General features: G+C 43.6%; 2 non-coding genes across 2 annotated transcripts; both read right to left on the bottom strand.

Moving 5' to 3' along the window:
- Nucleotides 1-2743: 2743 nt before the first annotated feature.
- On the bottom strand, nt 2744-2815 carry TRNAC-GCA (transfer RNA cysteine (anticodon GCA)). The gene has a single exon. It is a non-coding gene; the product is annotated as a tRNA-Cys (tRNA).
- A 14520-nt stretch (nt 2816-17335) lies between these two features.
- Nucleotides 17336-17407, bottom strand: TRNAC-GCA (transfer RNA cysteine (anticodon GCA)). Its single transcript has one exon. It is a non-coding gene; the product is annotated as a tRNA-Cys (tRNA).
- Between the last annotated feature and the right edge of the window lie 7920 nt (nt 17408-25327).

The raw sequence follows: 25327 nt of genomic DNA, 5'->3' as shown, positions 1-25327 counted from the left end.
AGGTAACCATATCGTTGAATAGCATGAGTAAAGCTGGCACTTGAAGGGGGCACCCAGATTTGAAGCTATGCCCCTTGGCTTATGATTGGGCTCACTGGTTCTTAAAAAGTAATGTTCTGAGGAAACCAATTTCTCAAAAGTAAGGATGCTTGTTGAAATCCCTACCAATAAAGATTGCCAGTGAGAGAGTGGATGACTCTGCATGAGAAATAGGCTCAAGGGTAACAAGTTGAAGGAGAGCTTTCTTGGAAAGGTAACCATATCGTTGGATGGCATTAGTAAAGCTGGCACTTGAAGGGGGCACCCGGATTTGAACCAGGGACCTCTCGATCTGCAGTCGAATGCTCTTCCACTGAGCTATACCCCCTTGGCTTATGATTGGGCTCACTGGTTCTTAAAAAGTAATGTTCTGAGGAAACCAATTTCTCAAAAGTAAGGATGCTTGTTGAAATCCCTACCAATAAAGATTGCCAGTGAGAGAGTGGATGACTCTGCATGAGAAAAAGGCTCAAGGGTAACAAGTTGAAGAAGAGCTTTCTTGGAAAGGTAACCATATCGTTGAATAGCATGAGTAAAGCTGGCACTTGAAGGGGGCACCCAGATTTGAAGCTATGCCCCCTTGGCTTATGATTGGGCTCACTGGTTCTTAAAAAGTAATGTTCTGAGGAAACCAATTTCTCAAAAGTAAGGATGCTTGTTGAAATCCCTACCAATGAAGATTGCCAGTGAGAGTGTGGATGACAAGTTCTGCATGAGAAAAATGCTCAAGGGTAACAAGTTGAAGGAGAGCTTTCTTGGAAAGGTAACCATATCGTTGGATGGCATTAGTAAAGCTGGCACTTGAAGGGGGCACCCGGATTTGAACCAGGGACCTCGCGATCTGCAGTCGAATGCTCTTCCACTGAGCTACACCCCCTTGGCTTATGATTGGGCTCACTGGTTCTTAAAAAGTAATGTTCTGAGGAAACCAATTTCTCAAAAGTAAGGATGCTTGTTGAAATCCCTACCAATAAAGATTGCCAGTGAGAGAGTGGATGACTCTGCATGAGAAATAGGCTCAAGGGTAACAAGTTGAAGAAGAGCTTTCTTGGAAAGGTAACCATATCGTTGAATAGCATGAGTAAAGCTGGCACTTGAAGGGGGCACCCAGATTTGAAGCTATGCCCCCTTGGCTTATGATTGGGCTCACTGGTTCTTAAAAAGTAATGTTCTGAGGAAACCAATTTCTCAAAAGTAAGGATGCTTGTTGAAATCCCTACCAATGAAGATTGCCAGTGAGAGTGTGGATGACAAGTTCTGCATGAGAAAAATGCTCAAGGGTAACAAGTTGAAGGAGAGCTTTCTTGGAAAGGTAACCATATCGTTGGATGGCATTAGTAAAGCTGGCACTTGAAGGGGGCACCCGGATTTGAACCAGGGACCTCTCGATCTGCAGTCGAATGCTCTTCCACTGAGCTATACCCCCTTGGCTTATGATTGGGCTCACTGGTTCTTAAAAAGTAATGTTCTGAGGAAACCAATTTCTCAAAAGTAAGGATGCTTGTTGAAATCCCTACCAATAAAGATTGCCAGTGAGAGAGTGGATGACTCTGCATGAGAAATAGGCTCAAGGGTAACAAGTTGAAGGAGAGCTTTCTTGGAAAGGTAACCATATCGTTGGATGGCATTAGTAAAGCTGGCACTTGAAGGGGGCACCCAGATTTGAAGCTATGCCCCCTTGGCTTATGATTGGGCTCACTGGTTCTTAAAAAGTAATGTTCTGAGGAAACCAATTTCTCAAAAGTAAGGATGCTTGTTGAAATCCCTACCAATAAAGATTGCCAGTGAGAGAGTGGATGACTCTGCATGAGAAATAGGCTCAAGGGTAACAAGTTGAAGAAGAGCTTTCCTGGAAAGGTAACCATATCGTTGAATAGCATGAGTAAAGCTGGCACTTGAAGGGGGCACCCAGATTTGAAGCTATGCCCCCTTGGCTTATGATTGGGCTAACTGGTTCTTAAAAAGTAATGTTCTGAGGAAACCAATTTCTCAAAAGTAAGGATGCTTGTTGAAATCCCTACCAATGAAGATTGCCAGTGAGAGAGTGGATGACAAGTTCTGCATGAGAAAAATGCTCAAGGGTAACAAGTTGAAGGAGAGCTTTCATGGAAAGGTAACCATATCGTTGGATGGCATTAGTAAAGCTGGCACTTGAAGGGGGCACCCGGATTTGAACCAGGGACCTCTCGATCTGCAGTCGAATGCTCTTCCACTGAGCTATACCCCCTTGGCTTATGATTGGGCTCACTGGTTCTTAAAAAGTAATGTTCTGAGGAAACCAATTTCTCAAAAGTAAGGATGCTTGTTGAAATCCCTACCAATAAAGATTGCCAGTGAGAGAGTGGATGACACTGCATGAGAAATAGGCTCAAGGGTAACAAGTTGAAGAAGAGCTTTCTTGGAAAGGTAACCATATCGTTGAATAGCATGAGTAAAGCTGGCACTTGAAGGGGGCACCCAGATTTGAAGCTATGCCCCCTTGGCTTATGATTGGGCTCACTGGTTCTTAAAAAGTAATGTTCTGAGGAAACCAATTTCTCAAAAGTAAGGATGCTTGTTGAAATCCCTACCAATGAAGATTGCCAGTGAGAGTGTGGATGACAAGTTCTGCATGAGAAAAATGCTCAAGGGTAACAAGTTGAAGGAGAGCTTTCTTGGAAAGGTAACCATATCGTTGGATGGCATTAGTAAAGCTGGCACTTGAAGGGGGCACCTGGATTTGAACCAGGGACCTCTCGATCTGCAGTCGAATGCTCTTCCACTGAGCTATACCCCCTTGGCTTATGATTGGGCTCACTGGTTCTTAAAAAGTAATGTTCTGAGGAAACCAATTTCTCAAAAGTAAGGATGCTTGTTGAAATCCCTACCAATGAAGATTGCCAGTGAGAGAGTGGATGACAAGTTCTGCATGAGAAAAATGCTCAAGGGTAACAAGTTGAAGGAGAGCTTTCTTGGAAAGGTAACCATATCGTTGGATGGCATTAGTAAAGCTGGCACTTGAAGGTGCACCCGGATTTGAACCAGGGACCTCTCGATCTGCAGTCGAATGCTCTTCCACTGAGCTATACCCCCTTGGCTTATGATTGGGCTCACTGGTTCTTAAAAAGTAATGTTCTGAGGAAACCAATTTCTCAAAAGTAAGGATGCTTGTTGAAATCCCTACCAATAAAGATTGCCAGTGAGAGAGTGGATGACACTGCATGAGAAATAGGCTCAAGGGTAACAAGTTGAAGAAGAGCTTTCTTGGAAAGGTAACCATATCGTTGAATAGCATGAGTAAAGCTGGCACTTGAAGGGGGCACCCAGATTTGAAGCTATGCCCCCTTGGCTTATGATTGGGCTCACTGGTTCTTAAAAAGTAATGTTCTGAGGAAACCAATTTCTCAAAAGTAAGGATGCTTGTTGAAATCCCTACCAATGAAGATTGCCAGTGAGAGAGTGGATGACAAGTTCTGCATGAGAAAAATGCTCAAGGGTAACAAGTTGAAGGAGAGCTTTCTTGGAAAGGTAACCATATCGTTGGATGGCATTAGAAAAGCTGGCACTTGTAGGGGGCACCCGGATTTGAACCAGGGACGTCTCGATCTGCAGTCGAATGCTCTTCCACTGAGCTATACCCCCTTGGCTTATGATTGGGCTCACTGGTTCTTAAAAAGTAATGTTCTGAGGAAACCAATTTCTCAAAAGTAAGGATGCTTGTTGAAATCCCTACCAATAAAGATTGCCAGTGAGAGAGTGGATGACACTGCATGAGAAATAGGCTCAAGGGTAACAAGTTGAAGAAGAGCTTTCTTGGAAAGGTAACCATATCGTTGAATAGCATGAGTAAAGCTGGCACTTGAAGGGGGCACCCAGATTTGAAGCTATGCCCCCTTGGCTTATGATTGGGCTCACTGGTTCTTAAAAAGTAATGTTCTGAGGAAACCAATTTCTCAAAAGTAAGGATGCTTGTTGAAATCCCTACCAATGAAGATTGCCAGTGAGAGAGTGGATGACAAGTTCTGCATGAGAAAAATGCTCAAGGGTAACAATTTGAAGGAGAGCTTTCTTGGAAAGGTAACCATATCGTTGGATGGCATTAGTAAAGCTGGCACTTGTAGGGGGCACCCGGATTTGAACCAGGGACGTCTCAATCTGCAGTCGAATGCTCTTCCACTGAGCTATACCCCCTTGGCTTATGATTGGGCTCACTGGTTCTTAAAAAGTAATGTTCTGAGGAAACCAATTTCTCAAAAGTAAGGATGCTTGTTGAAATCCCTACCAATAAAGATTGCCAGTGAGAGAGTGGATGACACTGCATGAGAAATAGGCTCAAGGGTAACAAGTTGTAGAAGAGCTTTCTTGGAAAGGTAACCATATCGTTGAATAGCATGAGTAAAGCTGGCACTTGAAGGGGGCACCCAGATTTGAAGCTATGCCCCCTTGGCTTATGATCGGGCTCACTGGTTCTTAAAAAGTAATGTTCTGAGGAAACCAATTTCTCAAAAGTAAGGATGCTTGTTGAAATCCCTACCAATGAAGATTGCCAGTGAGAGAGTGGATGACAAGTTCTGCATGAGAAAAATGCTCAAGGGTAACAAGTTGAAGGAGAGCTTTCTTGGAAAGGTAACCATATCGTTGGATGGCATTAGTAAAGCTGGCACTTGAAGGGGGCACCCGGATTTGAACCAGGGACCTCTCGATCTGCAGTCGAATGCTCTTCCACTGAGCTATACCCCCTTGGCTTATGATTGGGCTCACTGGTTCTTAAAAAGTAATGTTCTGAGGAAACCAATTTCTCAAAAGTAAGGATGCTTGTTGAAATCCCTACCAATAAAGATTGCCAGTGAGAGAGTGGATGACTCTGCATGAGAAATAGGCTCAAGGGTAACAAGTTGAAGGAGAGCTTTCTTGGAAAGGTAACCATATCGTTGGATGGCATTAGTAAAGCTGGCACTTGAAGGGGGCACCCAGATTTGAAGCTATGCCCCCTTGGCTTATGATTGGGCTCACTGGTTCTTAAAAAGTAATGTTCTGAGGAAACCAATTTCTCAAAAGTAAGGATGCTTGTTGAAATCCCTACCAATAAAGATTGCCAGTGAGAGAGTGGATGACGCTGCATGAGAAATAGGCTCAAGGGTAACAAGTTGAAGAAGAGCTTTCTTGGAAAGGTAACCATATCGTTGAATAGCATGAGTAAAGCTGGCACTTGAAGGGGGCACCCAGATTTGAAGCTATGCCCCCTTGGCTTATGATTGGGCTCACTGGTTCTTAAAAAGTAATGTTCTGAGGAAACCAATTTCTCAAAAGTAAGGATGCTTGTTGAAATCCCTACCAATGAAGATTGCCAGTGAGAGAGTGGATGACAAGTTCTGCATGAGAAAAATGCTCAAGGGTAACAAGTTGAAGGAGAGCTTTCTTGGAAAGGTAACCATATCGTTGGATGGCATTAGTAAAGCTGGCACTTGAAGGGGGCACCCGGATTTGAACCAGGGACCTCTCGATCTGCAGTCGAATGCTCTTCCACTGAACTATACCCCCTTGGCTTATGATTGGGCTCACTGGTTCTTAAAAAGTAATGTTCTGAGGAAACCAATTTCTCAAAAGTAAGGATGCTTGTTGAAATCCCTACCAATGAAGATTGCCAGTGAGAGTGTGGATGACAAGTTCTGCATGAGAAAAATGCTCAAGGGTAACAAGTTGAAGGAGAGCTTTCTTGGAAAGGTAACCATATCGTTGGATGGCATTAGTAAAGCTGGCACTTGAAGGGGGCACCCGGATTTGAACCAGGGACCTCTCGATCTGCAGTCGAATGCTCTTCCACTGAGCTATACCCCCTTGGCTTATGATTGGGCTCACTGGTTCTTAAAAAGTAATGTTCTGAGGAAACCAATTTCTCAAAAGTAAGGATGCTTGTTGAAATCCCTACCAATAAAGATTGCCAGTGAGAGAGTGGATGACACTGCATGAGAAATAGGCTCAAGGGTAACAAGTTGAAGAAGAGCTTTCTTGGAAAGGTAACCATATCGTTGAATAGCATGAGTAAAGCTGGCACTTGAAGGGGGCACCCAGATTTGAAGCTATGCCCCCTTGGCTTATGATTGGGCTCACTGGTTCTTAAAAAGTAATGTTCTGAGGAAACCAATTTCTCAAAAGTAAGGATGCTTGTTGAAATCCCTACCAATGAAGATTGCCAGTGAGAGAGTGGATGACAAGTTCTGCATGAGAAAAATGCTCAAGGGTAACAAGTTGAAGGAGAGCTTTCTTGGAAAGGTAACCATATCGTTGGATGGCATTAGTAAAGCTGGCACTTGAAGGGGGCACCCGGATTTGAACCAGGGACCTCTCGATCTGCAGTCGAATGCTCTTCCACTGAGCTATACCCCCTTGGCTTATGATTGGGCTCACTGGTTCTTAAAAAGTAATGTTCTGAGGAAACCAATTTCTCAAAAGTAAGGATGCTTGTTGAAATCCCTACCAATAAAGATTGCCAGTGAGAGAGTGGATGACTCTGCATGAGAAATAGGCTCAAGGGTAACAAGTTGAAGGAGAGCTTTCTTGGAAAGGTAACCATATCGTTGGATGGCATTAGTAAAGCTGGCACTTGAAGGGGGCACCCAGATTTGAAGCTATGCCCCCTTGGCTTATGATTGGGCTCACTGGTTCTTAAAAAGTAATGTTCTGAGGAAAAGAATTTCTCAAAAGTAAGGATGCTTGTTGAAATCCCTACCAATAAAGATTGCCAGTGAGAGAGTGGATGACGCTGCATGAGAAATAGGCTCAAGGGTAACAAGTTGAAGAAGTGCTTTCTTGGAAAGGTAACCATATCGTTGAATAGCATGAGTAAAGCTGGCACTTGAAGGGGGCACCCAGATTTGAAGCTATGCCCCCTTGGCTTATGATTGGGCTCACTGGTTCTTAAAAAGTAATGTTCTGAGGAAACCAATTTCTCAAAAGTAAGGATGCTTGTTGAAATCCCTACCAATGAAGATTGCCAGTGAGAGTGTGGATGACAAGTTCTGCATGAGAAAAATGCTCAAGGGTAACAAGTTGAAGGAGAGCTTTCTTGGAAAGGTAACCATATCGTTGGATGGCATTAGTAAAGCTGGCACTTGAAGGGGGCACCCGGATTGGAACCAGGGACCTCTCGATCTGCAGTCGAATGCTCTTCCACTGAGCTATACCCCCTTGGCTTATGATTGGGCTCACTGGTTCTTAAAAAGTAATGTTCTGAGGAAACCAATTTCTCAAAAGTAAGGATGCTTGTTGAAATCCCTACCAATAAAGATTGCCAGTGAGAGAGTGGATGACTCTGCATGAGAAATAGGCTCAAGGGTAACAAGTTGAAGGAGAGCTTTCTTGGAAAGGTAACCATATCGTTGGATGGCATTCGTAAAGCTGGCACTTGAAGGGGGCACCCAGATTTGAAGCTATGCCCCCTTGGCTTATGATTGGGCTCACTGGTTCTTAAAAAGTAATGTTCTGAGGAAACCAATTTCTCAAAAGTAAGGATGCTTGTTGAAATCCCTACCAATAAAGATTGCCAGTGAGAGAGTGGATGACTCTGCATGAGAAATAGGCTCAAGGGTAACAAGTTGAAGAAGAGCTTTCTTGGATAGGTAACCATATCGTTGAATAGCATGAGTAAAGCTGGCACTTGAAGGGGGCACCCAGATTTGAAGCTATGCCCCCTTGGCTTATGATTGGGCTCACTGGTTCTTAAAAAGTAATGTTCTGAGGAAACCAATTTCTCAAAAGTAAGGATGCTTGTTGAAATCCCTACCAATGAAGATTGCCAGTGAGAGAGTGGATGACAAGTTCTGCATGAGAAAAATGCTCAAGGGTAACAAGTTGAAGGAGAGCTTTCTTGGAAAGGTAACCATATCGTTGGATGGCATTAGTAAAGCTGGCACTTGAAGGGGGCACCCGGATTTGAACCAGGGACCTCTCGATCTGCAGTCGAATGCTCTTCCACTGAACTATACCCCCTTGGCTTATGATTGGGCTCACTGGTTCTTAAAAAGTAATGTTCTGAGGAAACCAATTTCTCAAAATTAAGGATGCTTGTTGAAATCCCTACCAATAAAGATTGCCAGTGAGAGAGTGGATGACACTGCATGAGAAATAGGCTCAAGGGTAACAAGTTGAAGAAGAGCTTTCTTGGAAAGGTAACCATATCGTTGAATAGCATGAGTAAAGCTGGCACTTGAAGGGGGCACCCAGATTTGAAGCTATGCCCCCTTGGCTTATGATTGGGCTCACTGGTTCTTAAAAAGTAATGTTCTGAGGAAACCAATTTCTCAAAAGTAAGGATGCTTGTTGAAATCCCTACCAATGAAGATTGCCAGTGAGAGAGTGGATGACAAGTTCTGCATGAGAAAAAGGCTCAAGGGTAACAAGTTGAAGGAGAGCTTTCTTGGAAAGGTAACCATATCGTTGGATGGCATTAGTAAAGCTGGCACTTGTAGGGGGCACCCGGATTTGAACCAGGGACCTCTCGATCTGCAGTCGAATGCTCTTCCACTGAGCTATACCCCCTTGGCTTATGATTGGGCTCACTGGTTCTTAAAAAGTAATGTTCTGAGGAAAATAATTTCTCAAAAGTAAGGATGCTTGTTGAAATCCCTACCAATAAAGATTGCCAGTGAGAGAGTGGATGACTCTGCATGAGAAATAGGCTCAAGGGTAACAAGTTGAAGAAGAGCTTTCTTGGAAAGGTAACCATATCGTTGAATAGCATGAGTAAAGCTGGCACTTGAAGGGGGCACCCAGATTTGAAGCTATGCCCCTTGGCTTATGATTGGGCTCACTGGTTCTTAAAAAGTAATGTTCTGAGGAAACCAATTTCTCAAAAGTAAGGATGCTTGTTGAAATCCCTACCAATAAAGATTGCCAGTGAGAGAGTGGATGACTCTGCATGAGAAATAGGCTCAAGGGTAACAAGTTGAAGGAGAGCTTTCTTGGAAAGGTAACCATATCGTTGGATGGCATTAGTAAAGCTGGCACTTGAAGGGGGCACCCGGATTTGAACCAGGGACCTCTCGATCTGCAGTCGAATGCTCTTCCACTGAGCTATACCCCCTTGGCTTATGATTGGCCTCACTGGTTCTTAAAAAGTAATGTTCTGAGGAAACCAATTTCTCAAAAGTAAGGATGCTTGTTGAAATCCCTACCAATAAAGATTGCCAGTGAGAGAGTGGATGACTCTGCATGAGAAAAAGGCTCAAGGGTAACAAGTTGAAGAAGAGCTTTCTTGGAAAGGTAACCATATCGTTGAATAGCATGAGTAAAGCTGGCACTTGAAGGGGGCACCCAGATTTGAAGCTATGCCCCCTTGGCTTATGATTGGGCTCACTGGTTCTTAAAAAGTAATGTTCTGAGGAAACCAATTTCTCAAAAGTAAGGATGCTTGTTGAAATCCCTACCAATGAAGATTGCCAGTGAGAGAGTGGATGACAAGTTCTGCATGAGAAAAATGCTCAAGGGTAACAAGTTGAAGGAGAGCTTTCTTGGAAAGGTAACCATATGGTTGGATGGCATTAGTAAAGCTGGCACTTGAAGGGGGCACCCGGATTTGAACCAGGGACCTCTAGATCTGCAGTCGAATGCTCTTCCACTGAGCTATACCCCCTTGGCTTATGATTGGGCTCACTGGTTCTTAAAAAGTAATGTTCTGAGGAAACCAATTTCTCAAAAGTAAGGATGCTTGTTGAAATCCCTACCAATAAAGATTGCCAGTGAGAGAGTGGATGACTCTGCATGAGAAATAGGCTCAAGGGTAACAAGTTGAAGGAGAGCTTTCTTGGAAAGGTAACCATATCGTTGGATGGCATTAGTAAAGCTGGCACTTGAAGGGGGCACCCAGATTTGAAGCTATGCCCCCTTGGCTTATGATTGGGCTCACTGGTTCTTAAAAAGTAATGTTCTGAGGAAACCAATTTCTCAAAAGTAAGGATGCTTGTTGAAATCCCTACCAATAAAGATTGCCAGTGAGAGTGGATGACTCTGCATGAGAAATAGGCTCAAGGGTAACAAGTTGAAGAAGAGCTTTCTTGGAAAGGTAACCATATCGTTGAATAGCATGAGTAAAGCTGGCACTTGAAGGGGGCACCCAGATTTGAAGCTATGCCCCCTTGGCTTATGATTGGGCTCACTGGTTCTTAAAAAGTAATGTTCTGAGGAAACCAATTTCTCAAAAGTAAGGATGCTTGTTGAAATCCCTACCAATGAAGATTGCCAGTGAGAGAGTGGATGACAAGTTCTGCATGAGAAAAATGCTCAAGGGTAACAAGTTGAAGGAGAGCTTTCTTGGAAAGGTAACCATATCGTTGGATGGCATTAGTAAAGCTGGCACTTGAAGGGGGCACCCGGATTTGAACCAGAGACCTCTCGATCTGCAGTCGAATGCTCTTCCACTGAGCTATACCCCCTTGGCTTATGATTGGGCTCACTGGTTCTTAAAAAGTAATGTTCTGAGGAAACCAATTTCTCAAAAGTAAGGATGCTTGTTGAAATCCCTACCAATGAAGATTGCCAGTGAGAGTGTGGATGACAAGTTCTGCATGAGAAAAATGCTCAAGGGTAACAAGTTGAAGGAGAGCTTTCTTGGAAAGGTAACCATATCGTTGGATGGCATTAGTAAAGCTGGCACTTGAAGGGGGCACCCGGATTTGAACCAGGGACCTCGCGATCTGCAGTCGAATGCTCTTCCACTGAGCTATACCTCCTTGGCTTATGATTGGGCTCACTGGTTCTTAAAAAGTAATGTTCTGAGGAAACCAATTTCTCAAAAGTAAGGATGCTTGTTGAAATCCCTACCAATAAAGATTGCCAGTGAGAGAGTGGATGACTCTGCATGAGAAATAGGCTCAAGGGTAACAAGTTGAAGGAGAGCTTTCTTGGAAAGGTAACCATATCGTTGGATGGCATTAGTAAAGCTGGCACTTGAAGGGGGCACCCAGATTTGAAGCTATGCCCCCTTGGCTTATGATTGGGCTCACTGGTTCTTAAAAAGTAATGTTCTGAGGAAACCAATTTCTCAAAAGTAAGGATGCTTGTTGAAATCCCTACCAATAAAGATTGCCAGTGAGAGAGTGGATGACTCTGCATGAGAAATAGGCTCAAGGGTAACAAGTTGAAGAAGAGCTTTCTTGGAAAGGTAACCATATCGTTGAATAGCATGAGTAAAGCTGGCACTTGAAGGGGGCACCCAGATTTGAAGCTATGCCCCCTTGGCTTATGATTGGGCTCACTGGTTCTTAAAAAGTAATGTTCTGAGGAAACCAATTTCTCAAAAGTAAGGATGCTTGTTGAAATCCCTACCAATGAAGATTGCCAGTGAGAGTGTGGATGACAAGTTCTGCATGAGAAAAATGCTCAAGGGTAACAAGTTGAAGGAGAGCTTTCTTGGAAAGGTAACCATATCGTTGGATGGCATTAGTAAAGCTGGCACTTGAAGGGGGCACCCGGATTTGAACCAGGGACCTCTCGATCTGCAGTCGAATGCTCTTCCACTGAGCTATACCCCCTTGGCTTATGATTGGGCTCACTGGTTCTTAAAAAGTAATGTTCTGAGGAAACCAATTTCTCAAAAGTAAGGATGCTTGTTGAAATCCCTACCAATAAAGATTGCCAGTGAGAGAGTGGATGACTCTGCATGAGAAATAGGCTCAAGGGTAACAAGTTGAAGGAGAGCTTTCTTGGAAAGGTAACCATATCGTTGGATGGCATTAGTAAAGCTGGCACTTGAAGGGGGCACCCAGATTTGAAGCTATGCCCCCTTGGCTTATGATTGGGCTCACTGGTTCTTAAAAAGTAATGTTCTGAGGAAACCAATTTCTCAAAAGTAAGGATGCTTGTTGAAATCCCTACCAATAAAGATTGCCAGTGAGAGTGGATGACTCTGCATGAGAAATAGGCTCAAGGGTAACAAGTTGAAGAAGAGCTTTCTTGGAAAGGTAACCATATCGTTGAATAGCATGAGTAAAGCTGGCACTTGAAGGGGGCACCCAGATTTGAAGCTATGCCCCCTTGGCTTATGATTGGGCTCACTGGTTCTTAAAAAGTAATGTTCTGAGGAAACCAATTTCTCAAAAGTAAGGATGCTTGTTGAAATCCCTACCAATGAAGATTGCCAGTGAGAGAGTGGATGACAAGTTCTGCATGAGAAAAATGCTCAAGGGTAACAAGTTGAAGGAGAGCTTTCTTGGAAAGGTAACCATATCGTTGGATGGCATTAGTAAAGCTGGCACTTGAAGGGGGCACCCGGATTTGAACCAGAGACCTCTCGATCTGCAGTCGAATGCTCTTCCACTGAGCTATACCCCCTTGGCTTATGATTGGGCTCACTGGTTCTTAAAAAGTAATGTTCTGAGGAAACCAATTTCTCAAAAGTAAGGATGCTTGTTGAAATCCCTACCAATGAAGATTGCCAGTGAGAGTGTGGATGACAAGTTCTGCATGAGAAAAATGCTCAAGGGTAACAAGTTGAAGGAGAGCTTTCTTGGAAAGGTAACCATATCGTTGGATGGCATTAGTAAAGCTGGCACTTGAAGGGGGCACCCGGATTTGAACCAGGGACCTCGCGATCTGCAGTCGAATGCTCTTCCACTGAGCTATACCTCCTTGGCTTATGATTGGGCTCACTGGTTCTTAAAAAGTAATGTTCTGAGGAAACCAATTTCTCAAAAGTAAGGATGCTTGTTGAAATCCCTACCAATAAAGATTGCCAGTGAGAGAGTGGATGACTCTGCATGAGAAATAGGCTCAAGGGTAACAAGTTGAAGGAGAGCTTTCTTGGAAAGGTAACCATATCGTTGGATGGCATTAGTAAAGCTGGCACTTGAAGGGGGCACCCAGATTTGAAGCTATGCCCCCTTGGCTTATGATTGGGCTCACTGGTTCTTAAAAAGTAATGTTCTGAGGAAACCAATTTCTCAAAAGTAAGGATGCTTGTTGAAATCCCTACCAATAAAGATTGCCAGTGAGAGAGTGGATGACTCTGCATGAGAAATAGGCTCAAGGGTAACAAGTTGAAGAAGAGCTTTCTTGGAAAGGTAACCATATCGTTGAATAGCATGAGTAAAGCTGGCACTTGAAGGGGGCACCCAGATTTGAAGCTATGCCCCCTTGGCTTATGATTGGGCTCACTGGTTCTTAAAAAGTAATGTTCTGAGGAAACCAATTTCTCAAAAGTAAGGATGCTTGTTGAAATCCCTACCAATGAAGATTGCCAGTGAGAGTGTGGATGACAAGTTCTGCATGAGAAAAATGCTCAAGGGTAACAAGTTGAAGGAGAGCTTTCTTGGAAAGGTAACCATATCGTTGGATGGCATTAGTAAAGCTGGCACTTGAAGGGGGCACCCGGATTTGAACCAGGGACCTCTCGATCTGCAGTCGAATGCTCTTCCACTGAGCTATACCCCCTTGGCTTATGATTGGGCTCACTGGTTCTTAAAAAGTAATGTTCTGAGGAAACCAATTTCTCAAAAGTAAGGATGCTTGTTGAAATCCCTACCAATAAAGATTGCCAGTGAGAGAGTGGATGACTCTGCATGAGAAATAGGCTCAAGGGTAACAAGTTGAAGGAGAGCTTTCTTGGAAAGGTAACCATATCGTTGGATGGCATTAGTAAAGCTGGCACTTGAAGGGGGCACCCAGATTTGAAGCTATGCCCCCTTGGCTTATGATTGGGCTCACTGGTTCTTAAAAAGTAATGTTCTGAGGAAACCAATTTCTCAAAAGTAAGGATGCTTGTTGAAATCCCTACCAATAAAGATTGCCAGTGAGAGAGTGGATGACTCTGCATGAGAAATAGGCTCAAGGGTAACAAGTTGAAGAAGAGCTTTCTTGGAAAGGTAACCATATCGTTGAATAGCATGAGTAAAGCTGGCACTTGAAGGGGGCACCCAGATTTGAAGCTATGCCCCCTTGGCTTATGATTGGGCTCACTGGTTCTTAAAAAGTAATGTTCTGAGGAAACCAATTTCTCAAAAGTAAGGATGCTTGTTGAAATCCCTACCAATGAAGATTGCCAGTGAGAGTGTGGATGACAAGTTCTGCATGAGAAAAATGCTCAAGGGTAACAAGTTGAAGGAGAGCTTTCTTGGAAAGGTAACCATATCGTTGGATGGCATTAGTAAAGCTGGCACTTGAAGGGGGCACCCGGATTTGAACCAGGGACCTCTCGATCTGCAGTCGAATGCTCTTCCACTGAGCTATACCCCCTTGGCTTATGATTGGGCTCACTGGTTCTTAAAAAGTAATGTTCTGAGGAAACCAATTTCTCAAAAGTAAGGATGCTTGTTGAAATCCCTACCAATAAAGATTGCCAGTGAGAGAGTGGATGACTCTGCATGAGAAATAGGCTCAAGGGTAACAAGTTGAAGGAGAGCTTTCTTGGAAAGGTAACCATATCGTTGGATGGCATTAGTAAAGCTGGCACTTGAAGGGGGCACCCAGATTTGAAGCTATGCCCCCTTGGCTTATGATTGGGCTCACTGGTTCTTAAAAAGTAATGTTCTGAGGAAACCAATTTCTCAAAAGTAAGGATGCTTGTTGAAATCCCTACCAATAAAGATTGCCAGTGAGAGAGTGGATGACTCTGCATGAGAAATAGGCTCAAGGGTAACAAGTTGAAGAAGAGCTTTCTTGGAAAGGTAACCATATCGTTGAATAGCATGAGTAAAGCTGGCACTTGAAGGGGGCACCCAGATTTGAAGCTATGCCCCCTTGGCTTATGATTGGGCTAACTGGTTCTTAAAAAGTAATGTTCTGAGGAAACCAATTTCTCAAAAGTAAGGATGCTTGTTGAAATCCCTACCAATGAAGATTGCCAGTGAGAGTGTGGATGACAAGTTCTGCATGAGAAAAATGCTCAAGGGTAACAAGTTGAAGGAGAGCTTTCTTGGAAAGGTAACCATATCGTTGGATGGCATTAGTAAAGCTGGCACTTGAAGGGGGCACCCGGATTTGAACCAGAGACCTCGCGATCTGCAGTCGAATGCTCTTCCACTGAGCTATACCCCCTTGGCTTATGATTGGGCTCACTGGTTCTTAAAAAGTAATGTTCTGAGGAAACCAATTTCTCAAAAGTAAGGATGCTTGTTGAAATCCCTACCAATAAAGATTGCCAGTGAGAGAGTGGATGACTCTGCATGAGAAATAGGCTCAAGGGTAACAAGTTGAAGGAGAGCTTTCTTGGAAAGGTAACCATATCGTTGGATGGCATTAGTAAAGCTGGCACTTGAAGGGGGCACCCAGATTTGAAGCTATGCCCCCTTGGCTTATGATTGGGCTCACTGGTTCTTAAAAAGTAATGTTCTGAGGAAACCAATTTCTCAAAAGTAAGGATGCTTGTTGAAATCCCTACCAATAAAGATTGCCAGTGAGAGAGTGGATGACTCTGCATGAGAAATAGGCTCAAGGGTAACAAGTTGAAGAAGAGCTTTCTTGGAAAGGTAACCATATCGTTGAATAGCATGAGTAAAGCTGGCACTTGAAGGGGGCACCCAGATTTGAAGCTATGCCCCCTTGGCTTATGATTGGGCTCACTGGTTCTTAAAAAGTAATGTTCTGAGGAAACCAATTTCTCAAAAGTAAGGATGCTTGTTGAAATCCCTACCAATGAAGATTGCCAGTGAGAGTGTGGATGACAAGTTCTGCATGAGAAAAATGCTCAAGGGTAACAAGTTGAAGGAGAGCTTTCTTGGAAAGGTAACCATATCGTTGGATGGCATTAGTAAAGCTGGCACTTGAAGGGGGCACCCGGATTTGAACCAGGGACCTCTCGATCTGCAGTCGAATGCTCTTCCACTGAGCTATACCCCCTTGGCTTATGATTGGGCTCACTGGTTCTTAAAAAGTAATGTTCTGAGGAAACCAATTTCTCAAAAGTAAGGATGCTTGTTGAAATCCCTACCAATAAAGATTGCCAGTGAGAGAGTGGATGACTCTGCATGAGAAATAGGCTCAAGGGTAACAAGTTGAAGAAGAGCTTTCTTGGAAAGGTAACCATATCGTTGGATGGCATTAGTAAAGCTGGCACTTGAAGGGGGCACCCAGATTTGAAGCTATGCCCCCTTGGCTTATGATTGGGCTCACTGGTTCTTAAAAAGTAATGTTCTGAGGAAACCAATTTCTCAAAAGTAAGGATGCTTGTTGAAATCCCTACCAATAAAGATTGCCAGTGAGAGAGTGGATGACTCTGCATGAGAAATAGGCTCAAGGGTAACAAGTTGAAGAAGAGCTTTCTTGGAAAGGTAACCATATCGTTGAATAGCATGAGTAAAGCTGGCACTTGAAGGGGGCACCCAGATTTGAAGCTATGCCCCCTTGGCTTATGATTGGGCTAACTGGTTCTTAAAAAGTAATGTTCTGAGGAAACCAATTTCTCAAAAGTAAGGATGCTTGTTGAAATCCCTACCAATGAAGATTGCCAGTGAGAGAGTGGATGACAAGTTCTGCATGAGAAAAATGCTCAAGGGTAACAAGTTGAAGGAGAGCTTTCATGGAAAGGTAACCATATCGTTGGATGGCATTAGTAAAGCTGGCACTTGAAGGGGGCACCCAGATTTGAAGCTATGCCCCCTTGGCTTATGATTGGGCTCACTGGTTCTTAAAAAGTAATGTTCTGAGGAAACCAATTTCTCAAAAGTAAGGATGCTTGTTGAAATCCCTACCAATAAAGATTGCCAGTGAGAGAGTGGATGACTCTGCATGAGAAATAGGCTCAAGGGTAACAAGTTGAAGAAGAGCTTTCTTGGAAAGGTAACCATATCGTTGAATAGCATGAGTAAAGCTGGCACTTGAAGGGGGCACCCAGATTTGAAGCTATGCCCCCTTGGCTTATGATTGGGCTAACTGGTTCTTAAAAAGTAATGTTCTGAGGAAACCAATTTCTCAAAAGTAAGGATGCTTGTTGAAATCCCTACCAATAAAGATTGCCAGTGAGAGAGTGGATGACACTGCATGAGAAATAGGCTCAAGGGTAACAAGTTGAAGAAGAGCTTTCTTGGAAAGGTAACCATATCGTTGAATAGCATGAGTAAAGCTGGCACTTGAAGGGGGCACCCAGATTTGAAGCTATGCCCCCTTGGCTTATGATTGGGCTCACTGGTTCTTAAAAAGTAATGTTCTGAGGAAACCAATTTCTCAAAAGTAAGGATGCTTGTTGAAATCCCTACCAATGAAGATTGCCAGTGAGAGTGTGGATGACAAGTTCTGCATGAGAAAAATGCTCAAGGGTAACAAGTTGAAGGAGAGCTTTCTTGGAAAGGTAACCATATCGTTGGATGGCATTAGTAAAGCTGGCACTTGAAGGGGGCACCTGGATTTGAACCAGGGACCTCTCGATCTGCAGTCGAATGCTCTTCCACTGAGCTATACCCCCTTGGCTTATGATTGGGCTCACTGGTTCTTAAAAAGTAATGTTCTGAGGAAACCAATTTCTCAAAAGTAAGGATGCTTGTTGAAATCCCTACCAATGAAGATTGCCAGTGAGAGAGTGGATGACAAGTTCTGCATGAGAAAAATGCTCAAGGGTAACAAGTTGAAGGAGAGCTTTCTTGGAAAGGTAACCATATCGTTGGATGGCATTAGTAAAGCTGGCACTTGAAGGTGCACCCGGATTTGAACCAGGGACCTCTCGATCTGCAGTCGAATGCTCTTCCACTGAGCTATACCCCCTTGGCTTATGATTGGGCTCACTGGTTCTTAAAAAGTAATGTTCTGAGGAAACCAATTTCTCAAAAGTAAGGATGCTTGTTGAAATCCCTACCAATAAAGATTGCCAGTGAGAGAGTGGATGACACTGCATGAGAAATAGGCTCAAGGGTAACAAGTTGAAGAAGAGCTTTCTTGGAAAGGTAACCATATCGTTGAATAGCATGAGTAAAGCTGGCACTTGAAGGGGGCACCCAGATTTGAAGCTATGCCCCCTTGGCTTATGATTGGGCTCACTGGTTCTTAAAAAGTAATGTTCTGAGGAAACCAATTTCTCAAAAGTAAGGATGCTTGTTGAAATCCCTACCAATGAAGATTGCCAGTGAGAGAGTGGATGACAAGTTCTGCATGAGAAAAATGCTCAAGGGTAACAAGTTGAAGGAGAGCTTTCTTGGAAAGGTAACCATATCGTTGGATGGCATTAGTAAAGCTGGCACTTGAAGGGGGCACCCGGATTTGAACCAGGGACCTCTCGATCTGCAGTCGAATGCTCTTCCACTGAGCTATACCCCCTTGGCTTATGATTGGGCTCACTGGTTCTTAAAAAGTAATGTTCTGAGGAAACCAATTTCTCAAAAGTAAGGATGCTTGTTGAAATCCCTACCAATAAAGATTGCCAGTGAGAGAGTGGATGACTCTGCATGAGAAATAGGCTCAAGGGTAACAAGTTGAAGAAGAGCTTTCTTGGAAAGGTAACCATATCGTTGAATAGCATGAGTAAAGCTGGCACTTGAAGGGGGCACCCAGATTTGAAGCTATGCCCCCTTGGCTTATGATTGGGCTAACTGGTTCTTAAAAAGTAATGTTCTGAGGAAACCAATTTCTCAAAAGTAAGGATGCTTGTTGAAATCCCTACCAATGAAGATTGCCAGTGAGAGAGTGGATGACTCTGCATGAGAAAGAGGCTCAAGGGTAACAAGTTGAAGAAGAGCTTTCTTGGAAAGGTAACCATATCGTTGAATAGCATGAGTAAAGCTGGCACTTGAAGGGGGCACCCAGATTTGAAGCTATGCCCCCTTGGCTTATGATTGGGCTCACTGGTTCTTAAAAAGTAATGTTCTGAGGAAACCAATTTCTCAAAAGTAAGGATGCTTGTTGAAATCCCTACCAATGAAGATTGCCAGTGAGAGAGTGGATGACAAGTTCTGCATGAGAAAAATGCTCAAGGGTAACAAGTTGAAGGAGAGCTTTCTTGGAAAGGTAACCATATCGTTGGATGGCATTAGTAAAGCTGGCACTTGAAGGGGGCACCCGGATTTGAACCAGAGACCTCTCGATCTGCAGTCGAATGCTCTTCCACTGAGCTATACCCCCTTGGCTTATGATTGGGCTCACTGGTTCTTAAAAAGTAATGTTCTGAGGAAACCAATTTCTCAAAAGTAAGGATGCTTGTTGAAATCCCTACCAATGAAGATTGCCAGTGAGAGTGTGGATGACAAGTTCTGCATGAGAAAAATGCTCAAGGGTAAAAAGTTGAAGGAGAGCTTTCTTGGAAAGGTAACCATATCGTTGGATGGCATTAGTAAAGCTGGCACTTGAAGGGGGCACCCGGATTTGAACCAGGGACCTCGCGATCTGCAGTCGAATGCTCTTCCACTGAGCTATACCTCCTTGGCTTATGATTGGGCTCACTGGTTCTTAAAAAGTAATGTTCTGAGGAAACCAATTTCTCAAAAGTAAGGATGCTTGTTGAAATCCCTACCAATAAAGATTGCCAGTGAGAGAGTGGATGACTCTGCATGAGAAATAGGCTCAAGGGTAACAAGTTGAAGGAGAGCTTTCTTGGAAAGGTAACCATATCGTTGGATGGCATTAGTAAAGCTGGCACTTGAAGGGGGCACCCAGATTTGAAGCTATGCCCCCTTGGCTTATGATTGGGCTCACTGGTTCTTAAAAAGTAATGTTCTGAGGAAACCAATTTCTCAAAAGTAAGGATGCTTGTTGAAATCCCTACCAATAAAGATTGCCAGTGAGAGAGTGGATGACTCTGCATGAGAAATAGGCTCAAGGGTAACAAGTTGAAGAAGAGCTTTCTTGGAAAGGTAACCATATCGTTGAATAGCATGAGTAAAGCTGGCACTTGAAGGGGGCACCCAGATTTGAAGCTATGCCCCCTTGGCTTATGATTGGGCTCACTGGTTCTTAAAAAGTAATGTTCTGAGGAAACCAATTTCTCAAAAGTAAGGATGCTTGTTGAAATCCCTACCAATGAAGATTGCCAGTGAGAGAGTGGATGACAAGTTCTGCATGAGAAAAATGCTCAAGGGTAACAAGTTGAAGGAGAGCTTTCATGGAAAGGTAACCATATCGTTGGATGGCATTAGTAAAGCTGGCACTTGAAGGGGGCACCCGGATTTGAACCAGGGACCTCTCGATCTGCAGTCGAATGCTCTTCCACTGAGCTATACCCCCTTGGCTTATGATTGGGCTCACTGGTTCTTAAAAAGTAATGTTCTGAGGAAACCAATTTCTCAAAAGTAAGGATGCTTGTTGAAATCCCTACCAATAAAGATTGCCAGTGAGAGAGTGGATGACACTGCATGAGAAATAGGCTCAAGGGTAACAAGTTGAAGAAGAGCTTTCTTGGAAAGGTAACCATATCGTTGAATAGCATGAGTAAAGCTGGCACTTGAAGGGGGCACCCAGATTTGAAGCTATGCCCCCTTGGCTTATGATTGGGCTCACTGGTTCTTAAAAAGTAATGTTCTGAGGAAACCAATTTCTCAAAAGTAAGGATGCTTGTTGAAATCCCTACCAATGAAGATTGCCAGTGAGAGTGTGGATGACAAGTTCTGCATGAGAAAAATGCTCAAGGGTAACAAGTTGAAGGAGAGCTTTCTTGGAAAGGTAACCATATCGTTGGATGGCATTAGTAAAGCTGGCACTTGAAGGGGGCACCTGGATTTGAACCAGGGACCTCTCGATCTGCAGTTGAATGCTCTTCCACTGAGCTATACCCCCTTGGCTTATGATTGGGCTCACTGGTTCTTAAAAAGTAATGTTCTGAGGAAACCAATTTCTCAAAAGTAAGGATGCTTGTTGAAATCCCTACCAATGAAGATTGCCAGTGAGAGAGTGGATGACAAGTTCTGCATGAGAAAAATGCTCAAGGGTAACAAGTTGAAGGAGAGCTTTCTTGGAAAGGTAACCATATCGTTGGATGGCATTAGTAAAGCTGGCACTTGAAGGTGCACCCGGATTTGAACCAGGGACCTCTCGATCTGCAGTCGAATGCTCTTCCACTGAGCTATACCCCCTTGGCTTATGATTGGGCTCACTGGTTCTTAAAAAGTAATGTTCTGAGGAAACCAATTTCTCAAAAGTAAGGATGCTTGTTGAAATCCCTACCAATAAAGATTGCCAGTGAGAGAGTGGATGACACTGCATGAGAAATAGGCTCAAGGGTAACAAGTTGAAGAAGAGCTTTCTTGGAAAGGTAACCATATCGTTGAATAGCATGAGTAAAGCTGGCACTTGAAGGGGGCACCCAGATTTGAAGCTATGCCCCCTTGGCTTATGATTGGGCTCACTGGTTCTTAAAAAGTAATGTTCTGAGGAAACCAATTTCTCAAAAGTAAGGATGCTTGTTGAAATCCCTACCAATGAAGATTGCCAGTGAGAGAGTGGATGACAAGTTCTGCATGAGAAAAATGCTCAAGGGTAACAAGTTGAAGGAGAGCTTTCTTGGAAAGGTAACCATATCGTTGGATGGCATTAGTAAAGCTGGCACTTGAAGGGGGCACCCGGATTTGAACCAGGGACCTCTCGATCTGCAGTCGAATGCTCTTCCACTGAGCTATACCCCCTTGGCTTATGATTGGGCTCACTGGTTCTTAAAAAGTAATGTTCTGAGGAAACCAATTTCTCAAAAGTAAGGATGCTTGTTGAAATCCCTACCAATAAAGATTGCCAGTGAGAGAGTGGATGACTCTGCATGAGAAATAGGCTCAAGGGTAACAAGTTGAAGAAGAGCTTTCTTGGAAAGGTAACCATATCGTTGAATAGCATGAGTAAAGCTGGCACTTGAAGGGGGCACCCAGATTTGAAGCTATGCCCCCTTGGCTTATGATTGGGCTAACTGGTTCTTAAAAAGTAATGTTCTGAGGAAACCAATTTCTCAAAAGTAAGGATGCTTGTTGAAATCCCTACCAATGAAGATTGCCAGTGAGAGAGTGGATGACTCTGCATGAGAAATAGGCTCAAGGGTAACAAGTTGAAGAAGAGCTTTCTTGGAAAGGTAACCATATCGTTGAATAGCATGAGTAAAGCTGGCACTTGAAGGGGGCACCCAGATTTGAAGCTATGCCCCCTTGGCTTATGATTGGGCTCACTGGTTCTTAAAAAGTAATGTTCTGAGGAAACCAATTTCTCAAAAGTAAGGATGCTTGTTGAAATCCCTACCAATGAAGATTGCCAGTGAGAGAGTGGATGACAAGTTCTGCATGAGAAAAATGCTCAAGGGTAACAAGTTGAAGGAGAGCTTTCTTGGAAAGGTAACCATATCGTTGGATGGCATTAGTAAAGCTGGCACTTGAAGGGGGCACCCGGATTTGAACCAGAGACCTCTCGATCTGCAGTCGAATGCTCTTCCACTGAGCTATACCCCCTTGGCTTATGATTGGGCTCACTGGTTCTTAAAAAGTAATGTTCTGAGGAAACCAATTTCTCAAAAGTAAGGATGCTTGTTGAAATCCCTACCAATGAAGATTGCCAGTGAGAGTGTGGATGACAAGTTCTGCATGAGAAAAATGCTCAAGGGTAACAAGTTGAAGGAGAGCTTTCTTGGAAAGGTAACCATATCGTTGGATGGCATTAGTAAAGCTGGCACTTGAAGGGGGCACCCGGATTTGAACCAGGGACCTCGCGATCTGCAGTCGAATGCTCTTCCACTGAGCTATACCTCCTTGGCTTATGATTGGGCTCACTGGTTCTTAAAAAGTAATGTTCTGAGGAAACCAATTTCTCAAAAGTAAGGATGCTTGTTGAAATCCCTACCAATAAAGATTGCCAGTGAGAGAGTGGATGACTCTGCATGAGAAATAGGCTCAAGGGTAACAAGTTGAAGGAGAGCTTTCTTGGAAAGGTAACCATATCGTTGGATGGCATTAGTAAAGCTGGCACTTGAAGGGGGCACCCAGATTTGAAGCTATGCCCCCTTGGCTTATGATTGGGCTCACTGGTTCTTAAAAAGTAATGTTCTGAGGAAACCAATTTCTCAAAAGTAAGGATGCTTGTTGAAATCCCTACCAATAAAGATTGCCAGTGAGAGAGTGGATGACTCTGCATGAGAAATAGGCTCAAGGGTAACAAGTTGAAGAAGAGCTTTCTTGGAAAGGTAACCATATCGTTGAATAGCATGAGTAAAGCTGGCACTTGAAGGGGGCACCCAGATTTGAAGCTATGCCCCCTTGGCTTATGATTGGGCTCACTGGTTCTTAAAAAGTAATGTTCTGAGGAAACCAATTTCTCAAAAGTAAGGATGCTTGTTGAAATCCCTACCAATGAAGATTGCCAGTGAGAGTGTGGATGACAAGTTCTGCATGAGAAAAATGCTCAAGGGTAACAAGTTGAAGGAGAGCTTTCTTGGAAAGGTAACCATATCGTTGGATGGCATTAGTAAAGCTGGCACTTGAAGGGGGCACCCGGATTTGAACCAGGGACCTCTCGATCTGCAGTCGAATGCTCTTCCACTGAGCTATACCCCCTTGGCTTATGATTGGGCTCACTGGTTCTTAAAAAGTAATGTTCTGAGGAAACCAATTTCTCAAAAGTAAGGATGCTTGTTGAAATCCCTACCAATAAAGATTGCCAGTGAGAGAGTGGATGACTCTGCATGAGAAATAGGCTCAAGGGTAACAAGTTGAAGAAGAGCTTTCTTGGAAAGGTAACCATATCGTTGAATAGCATGAGTAAAGCTGGCACTTGAAGGGGGCACCCAGATTTGAAGCTATGCCCCCTTGGCTTATGATTGGGCTCACTGGTTCTTAAAAAGTAATGTTCTGAGGAAACCAATTTCTCAAAAGTAAGGATGCTTGTTGAAATCCCTACCAATAAAGATTGCCAGTGAGAGAGTGGATGACTCTGCATGAGAAATAGGCTCAAGGGTAACAAGTTGAAGGAGAGCTTTCTTGGAAAGGTAACCATATCGTTGGATGGCATTAGTAAAGCTGGCACTTGAAGGGGGCACCCAGATTTGAAGCTATGCCCCCTTGGCTTATGATTGGGCTCACTGGTTCTTAAAAAGTAATGTTCTGAGGAAACCAATTTCTCAAAAGTAAGGATGCTTGTTGAAATCCCTACCAATAAAGATTGCCAGTGAGAGAGTGGATGACTCTGCATGAGAAATAGGCTCAAGGGTAACAAGTTGAAGAAGAGCTTTCTTGGAAAGGTAACCATATCGTTGAATAGCATGAGTAAAGCTGGCACTTGAAGGGGGCACCCAGATTTGAAGCTATGCCCCCTTGGCTTATGATTGGGCTCACTGGTTCTTAAAAAGTAATGTTCTGAGGAAACCAATTTCTCAAAAGTAAGGATGCTTGTTGAAATCCCTACCAATGAAGATTGCCAGTGAGAGTGTGGATGACAAGTTCTGCATGAGAAAAATGCTCAAGGGTAACAAGTTGAAGGAGAGCTTTCTTGGAAAGGTAACCATATCGTTGGATGGCATTAGTAAAGCTGGCACTTGAAGGGGGCACCCGGATTTGAACCAGGGACCTCTCGATCTGCAGTCGAATGCTCTTCCACTGAGCTATACCCCCTTGGCTTATGATTGGGCTCACTGGTTCTTAAAAAGTAATGTTCTGAGGAAACCAATTTCTCAAAAGTAAGGATGCTTGTTGAAATCCCTACCAATAAAGATTGCCAGTGAGAGAGTGGATGACTCTGCATGAGAAATAGGCTCAAGGGTAACAAGTTGAAGGAGAGCTTTCTTGGAAAGGTAACCATATCGTTGGATGGCATTAGTAAAGCTGGCACTTGAAGGTGCACCCGGATTTGAACCAGGGACCTCTCGATCTGCAGTCGAATGCTCTTCCACTGAGCTATACCCCCTTGGCTTATGATTGGGCTCACTGGTTCTTAAAAAGTAATGTTCTGAGGAAACCAATTTCTCAAAAGTAAGGATGCTTGTTGAAATCCCTACCAATAAAGATTGCCAGTGAGAGAGTGGATGACACTGCATGAGAAATAGGCTCAAGGGTAACAAGTTGAAGAAGAGCTTTCTTGGAAAGGTAACCATATCGTTGAATAGCATGAGTAAAGCTGGCACTTGAAGGGGGCACCCAGATTTGAAGCTATGCCCCCTTGGCTTATGATTGGGCTCACTGGTTCTTAAAAAGTAATGTTCTGAGGAAACCAATTTCTCAAAAGTAAGGATGCTTGTTGAAATCCCTACCAATGAAGATTGCCAGTGAGAGAGTGGATGACACTGCATGAGAAATAGGCTCAAGGGTAACAAGTTGAAGAAGAGCTTTCTTGGAAAGGTAACCATATCGTTGAATAGCATGAGTAAAGCTGGCACTTGAAGGGGGCACCCAGATTTGAAGCTATGCCCCCTTGGCTTATGATTGGGCTCACTGGTTCTTAAAAA

Source organism: Eleutherodactylus coqui, chromosome 13, assembly GCF_035609145.1.
Source record: "Eleutherodactylus coqui strain aEleCoq1 chromosome 13, aEleCoq1.hap1, whole genome shotgun sequence".
NCBI lineage: Eukaryota > Metazoa > Chordata > Amphibia > Anura > Eleutherodactylidae > Eleutherodactylus > Eleutherodactylus coqui.
The sequence above is the reverse complement of the archived record's forward strand: the minus strand, read 5'-3'. Positions and strand labels throughout refer to the sequence as shown.